We start from the raw sequence: 7,230 nt of genomic DNA, 5'->3' as shown, positions 1-7,230 counted from the left end.
CTCACCCACACCCATGAGGCCCCCCCCCCACTGCATTTACCTTGGATAGCGCAAGGGGCCGGGAGCAGCAGGAGCACCAAAGGGATGCTCTGGCCAAAACCAAAGTGTCTCTTTTGAAGGACCAACACCCTGCTGGCTTCGGGGATGGTCTTGATCATGCCTTGCTCTGCTCTAATTTTCTTCCCGCGCTGCAAACATTTTTTCATTCCTACACATAACTCTTGCCCCACCTCAAAGGGGTTTGAGGTGGGGCAAGAGGCATGTGCACGCTCATCTGGACAAGCCCTCTATTGTTGTGTTTGACAAAGACAAATGACATCTGTTACTAAGCCTGAAAAAAAAATCTTTTTTTTCCCCGATACAAATAACATTCAATCAAGTTATTTAATTTCTATTGGGTGTTCTTTTATTCTTCTTCTCACTTCACAATAAATAACCAGGAGTGAGCCACTGGAAAAGATGATACGACAGCCTGCAGCATGTATTTTTATTAGTCTATGATAGAATTTTAACAAGATCAAAATATCAGGTTGCTCATGTGCCATTTTCCAATTGCTCACTTGTATTTTTGCTTCAGTTTAGATTACTGAAAAGATCATATAGCTTACCTTAGGCAACCTTTTTGCTGATAAAAGAGGGATAGTTTACTGTCTGTTCAGATAATCCACAGTGCATGATAAAACAAAGTATATCTTTAAAAGTAATCAGTAAACTGAAAGGTTTCATATGTTGTTGCATAGGCCAAATGAGTGACAAGAGTAAAAAGTTCATTTCTTGAATTTGTGGCATATTGTTTCATAGATTCATAGATGTTAGGGTTGGAAGGGACCTCAATATATCATCGAGTCCGACCCCCTGCATAGGCAGGAAAGAGTGCTGGATTCAGATGACCCCAGTCAGATGCCCATCTAACCTCCTCTTGAAGACCCCCAATTCAGGGGAGAGCACTACCTCCCTTGGGAGTCCATTCCAAATTTTGGCTACTCTAACTGTGAAGTTCTTCCTAATGTCCAGTCTAAATCTGCTCTCTGCTAGCTTATGCCCATTATTTCTTGTAATGCCCAGGGGCACCTTGGTGAGTAGAGCCTCACCAATTCCCTTCTGCGCCCCCATGATGAATTTATAGGCAGCCACAAGGTCACCTCTCAACCTTCTCTTGAGGAGGCTGAAGAAGTCCATGTGCCTTAGTCTCTCCTCGTAGGGCTTGGCCTGCAAGCCTCAACCATATGAGTGGCTCTCCTCTGGCCCTCTCCAGGTTATCCACATCCCTCTTGAAGTGTGGTGCCCAAAACTGCACGCAGTACTCCAGCTGCTGACTGACTAGTGCCCGAAAGAGGGGAAGTATCACCTCCTTGGTTCCGTTTGTCATGCATCTGCTGATGCACAATAAAGTGCCGTTAGCTTTGCTAATGACTTCGTCACACTGACAACTCATGTTCATCTTGGAGTCCACTTGGAGATCCCTTTCCTCTTCTGTGCTGCCAAGCAGGTCATTTCCTAGCTAGTAGGTGTGATGGACATTTTTCCTCCCTAGGTGCAGCACTTTGCATTTCTTCTTGTTAAATTGCATTCTATTGTTTCCTGCCCATTTGTCCAACCTGTCCAGGTCTGCCTGTAGTTTTTCCTTGTTCTCTGGTGTGTCTACTTCTCCCTGCAGTTTTTTATCATCCACAAACTTGGACAGAGTACACTTCGCTCCCTCATCCAAGTCACTAATGAAGACATTGAAGGGTATTGGTCCAAGGACTGAGTCCTGCGGGACCCCACTGCCCATTTCCTTCCAGGTCAATACCAACCCATCCACCACCACTCTCTGGGTGTGACCCTCTAGCCAATTTGCCACCCACCAGACTGTGTAATCATCCAAGTCACAGCTTCTTAATTTGTTTACCAGTATGGGGTGGGATACTATATCAAAGGCCTTCCTGAAGTCTAAGTAAATGATATCTACCCCTACTCCTGCATGCAGGTGTTTTGTAACCTGGATATAAAAAGAGACTATATTAGTCAGGCATGAGCTACCTGCTACAAACCTGTGCTGGTTTCCCCTCAACATAATTTTTCCTGCTGGGCTCTCACATATATGAGCCTTAATAATCTTTTCAAAGACTTTACCAAGGATGGAGGTGAGACTGACTGGCCTGTAGTTGCCTGGATCCTCCTTCCTCCCCTTCTTGAAAATAGGGACCACATTCGCCCTTTTTCAGTCCTCCAGGACCTGGCCTGTGCGCCACAAGTGCTCAAATATTCTTGCCAATGGCTGTGCAATGACATCAGTCAGTGCCTTCAGTACCCTTGGATGGAGCTCATCTGGGTCTGCCGATTTAAATGCATCCAGTCCTTCCAAGTGACTCTGCGCAACCTCAGGGTCAATGTTTGGTTCTCTGGTGCCCTGTTGTTATCCCTCTATGATCCCATTGTGAGACTTGTTTTGCCCCTTGTTTAGGAACCCTGGGGCAAAGAACTCATTGAGGAGTTCAGCCTTGTCCCCCCTGTCTGTCACCAACTGCTTTTGCCCATTCAGTAGTGGTCCTTTACTGCCCTGGGCCTTCCTTTTACTCCCTGTTGTTGTGCAGTTATAACCAGCGCTTGAAGAAAGTGAATATAATAGTACATAGATGGGGAAAGCAAATGGAAGTCAGTGAACTAATAACTAACACAGGGCAAGAAATAGAAGTGGAGCCCCATTAAATCAAGCAATTCAAAGCACAATTGTTCAAACAATCTAGTTGTCTGTTACAAATTGTTTGTGGAAAGTTAATTTCAAGGCAAATTTGAATTTGCAGTTGAGTTTACATGACAAGTGTTTGAAAAGTGAGCATGTTCAATCAAGAAAAGGAAGAATGAACATCTAATATTTTTTTCCAACCAGTTGTTTAAGCAACAGTGAGATTGTTTTTTAGATTAATGACAAAAAATAAAATAAAATAACAATGCATTCGAAAATACTAACTATACAAAAACAAAGACTTGAGCAATTTATAATCCTATATTCATGAAAAAAGATTCTTCCACTAAGGTGGACTGCTTCACACAAATTTCCCATCAAAAGCCCGTTCTCGGGCTATTCATGCAGAAGTGAATAATCTGCCTCTACAGTATTTTTGCCCACAATGCTTTACTTATTAGTTGGGTTTTGTTTTATAGGAAAATGATTTGTTGATCTATTATCCCATTACTCAGCTTTTTATTATTTATCACTAGGGATCCCAGTTTTTCATTCACCACAGAAAACCATGGAAAAACACAGAATCCATGTTTTTTCCATGATATACCATTTCGATCTCTTATTTTTTGCCATGGTTTGTACCTCTTGGCCAATAAGCAGTGGGAGGAGGGAGGGAGCGGCATGCCACTGATTGGCCAAAAGGCAAAAACTATTGGTAAAAATATAAGAGAACAGTAATGATGTCGCTCAACAGGGATGCTGATACACTTTCAGTAGGTCATAGAAAAACATGGATTTGGGGTTTTTTTAAGAAGAGATTTTCTCCTTTTTTCCCCTGGAAAACCAGGATCCCTGTTTATCACTGGCATTGCAATAGATTCAGTCATGGATCAGGGCCCTGTGGAGAAAAACACTGTACCAGCACATAGAAAAAGACAATCCCTCTCCAGATAATTTACAGTCCAGTAAGGCAAGAGAGGACATGGGACTACAGACAGACTTTTCCATTGAACAAAAATCATGCAACATTTAGTTAGTCTTGTCAGGTTTTTAGAGTAATTTGTTTTAAGTTTTCTTCATCTTCCTCTTCTTTAAGTACTTAAGTGTTTCATGAATATTACATTTTTACATTTCTTACTACAAATGTGTTCCTTCCCTCTAGGATGTTAGGAAACCTAATCAATGGATTGCTAGATTCGTCCTTTAAGGACATTTTTTATAAATCCTAGGATATTTTTACGAAATATTTTTTCTTTTATTTCAAATGAATTGTAACACTCAGTTATACTTCAGTAACACAGAAGCAGTGAAATTTGATAAACAACCCCCAGCTGAAGTCAATTTAGGAGGTTCTCAAATTAATACAACAAACAAGACAGGTTTTGGTCAAAACAACCAACAACGATTTATTAAAGGATAGCTAAGAAAATACCGGACAATAAAGTTATGGAGTTACCATTGTATATGGCAAGTAATTGCCTGCAATAAAGAAGCTACTGCATGAGTTCTTTTAGTATAAGTCCTCCAACACAGTTTTCCTTTGTTTCCAAACAGTTTGAGTATAACTTTCTCAGGTAATATTGTACGGTTTGGTGACTAATAAATGTATTTTCTGATAAAATGGTGATAGTCTGTTTCAAGAATGGTGTAATTCAAACCTAAACAGACCATTTCGCTGCCTGTGAAAAACTGAATAAAGCTGAGGGACATTTTTCAGAGAAAAAGACAGTTACATGATTTGTCACTAGAAATTCTGACTGCATTAATTAACCTCTTCTTTTTAGGGATGGCTGGAGCAAAGCTGAAGTTTAAGACTGAAGTAGATCCTAAATGTATATGGTTATGCCATGTATGATGTAGCTTCATCATATATACATACATGCATGGTGCAACAAACAATAACAACAACAAAACCAGTTTAAGTTTTTATTTCCAAAAAGTTGGCTAAAAACCTGAATAATGCTTATTTTTCCTTTGGCTGAAGATTAATGATATATTAAAGATGGCACATCTATAACAAAGACAATACATTAAACTAAATCTTTAATGAAACAATCTTTGTCTTTAGCAATTTTTTGCTGCCCTCAACACCCTCTTTTGTGCACTGGACTTTTACTTATCTGAGACTCTGTATATCTGCTCTATCCCATACCAAACAGTCAAGGGGAGTATGAGCTGTCTAGCCAATTTCCTGCTGGGCCAGGTCAGGATGGCAAGTCTGAAAAGCTACAGAAATCAGCTCACAAGGGCCAGGTCTGATGATGCCTCCAACTTCTTGATCTTAGTGCTTGTCACATTGAATTGGGCACTTCACCTTGCAATAAAGTGGGAATGCGTTTGTCTCTTGCTGGGCCATCAAGGGGGCACTCTGCAAGGTGGAAGATGAACAAGTGGTCTACATGCATAAACCCATGGGGGCGAGAGGAGGGGGGTTCAATGTCTAGTGGCATATTGGTTTTTTGTGATGATGAAACATTGACAAATGTTCCATATGCTCAGGCCCCTGGAAGGACCACATACCTTTCACCATTTAAAAAAAATATTTGTATAATAAAGTTTTTAAAAAATCTCTCTCTCAGATTTCTGACTCAAATTTTGACAAATTAAGGAAGACTGACATAAAAAGGTTTTGTTTGTGTTGACAATTAGTAGCAGATTCAGTTAGGACCCAGAGCATCAATACATTTGTAGTTTTCTATAGTTAGCTATTACAAGGTATTATGGTTATATGAATGAGGCCCACTGCTCTCCCCATGCGCTTGTGAACTTACAATTTGCTTTTCAAAAATGCTTCCATTGATGTGTTCACTTGTATTCTTTCCATAGTAAAAAGCATAATCTACCATAGAAAATGGTCAAATATACAGATCTTACATCTCTTTTGTTATGATTCATTATAAAGCCAACAGCACGTAAGAAAGTTGGTTTATGTTGAGCTAGAGAGGTATATTCTCTGAAAAGTGCAATTTTAGAAAAGTAGGATTTCTTCCACTGGTATATTGTGATACACAGGGTAAAGTCAAAATGAATCTCTAATATAAGATTATCTTACTTATACTTCATGGCTCATTTATACCACTTTACAACTGAAAACAATGTACAGATTTTATTGGAAGTCTATTCTAGGTAATAAAAATACATAAATCAAGTATACTACCATAAGTACTTCAGAGTCCTCATTCTTTCATGTTTTAAAAGGTGGTTAGCCATATTTTACCTGAAGCTAGGCAGATGGTCGAGTAAGGTGGCACCTTAGAATTTAACTAGTAGACTAAGTAAATAGGTTGTTGCCTACAAAAGTTCATTACTTCCTGAACCAGTTAGTCGCTAAGGTGCCACCCTTCCATTTTTAAAATACTAATCACAATTAGTCTCTTCTTGATGCATCACTGTCTGGAATCCCATTGCATATTTGATCAGTAGAACAGAAGATTCAAAGCATTTGTCTCTCAAGGGTGGTGTAACTAATAACAATGGGCATTGGTCTTTTTAATGCCTCTGATTTTATGTAAAATAGTTGAACATCTGAATGGAACCAGGGTTGCATGCCAAGTGCATATTAAATTTCATTTGACAAAATATGGACTACAAATCTCTTTATGGTTGCCACACCCTGACCTAGTGGGTGCTCAGGGACCAAAAGACTTTAAATTCATCTAAAACAGTAAAAATGTTCTTGTTCTAATGGTATTAATTAACTGGTTACATTATTTTTTTTAAAGGCACACTTTTTATTTGAAAAACATGCACTATGTCAAAAATATGTTTTGCATTATATAAATCCTCTGTTGATAAATTGTTGACATGGAACTAAAACAGGATGGATATTCTGCATGGCAAGAAGGCAAGTTTTGGAGAGTTGTTTAGGGAAAACATAAAATGTGAAGGTATGCAACAAAATCCCCTGGCACAAGCTTTCCCTAAATACCCACTGTTCCAGAGCTGCATGAAACTTCATAGGCATTTTTTAAAACAGAAAACGTATATTATAGTTAACCCAAAATATAATTAATTTGTGTCAGATTTGTCATATTGTTTCATCTGAAAAGCATAAACACCTTTGAAAATTAATGTTGTGTTTTGATATGTATAAAGCAGAGCATTTATTTTGAAACAGTATTTCACATCAATTTTAAATTAATAAAATGATTCAAAGGCATGAAAGTGAAACAAATGTTTTCATTTTGTATCAAATAAAATTTCAATTTCATGCAATTTTTTAATGTATTTTCATTACAGTGGACAATCCAAAATGTTTTTCTTTGATTTGACAGAATATTAATTCCCTCCTTTATTTTTCAGTTCTACCAGTTCTGCTAACTGAAAAGTTAGACATTCATGCAGCTCTAGGATGTTCAGGCTCTATAGTTATATCACTAGAAATTTGTAGGCTTGCAGCTACTTTGCAGCTAAACAAGTTCAGCTAAAAAATAGACCACTGGGGCAAAATCCTGGTTCTGTTAGAGTCAATGGCAAACTTACTATTGATTTAAATAGTTCTAGAATTTAACTCTCACAATTTCACTCTGTTCTTTTTGCATTTAAAATGTTGGCCACAGTCC

The sequence above is a fragment of the Crocodylus porosus genome, unplaced genomic scaffold (genome assembly GCF_001723895.1).
Source record: "Crocodylus porosus isolate Cpor-Errol unplaced genomic scaffold, CroPor_comp1, whole genome shotgun sequence".
In the NCBI taxonomy this organism is placed as follows: domain Eukaryota; kingdom Metazoa; phylum Chordata; order Crocodylia; family Crocodylidae; genus Crocodylus; species Crocodylus porosus.
The sequence above is the reverse complement of the archived record's forward strand: the minus strand, read 5'-3'. Positions refer to the sequence as shown.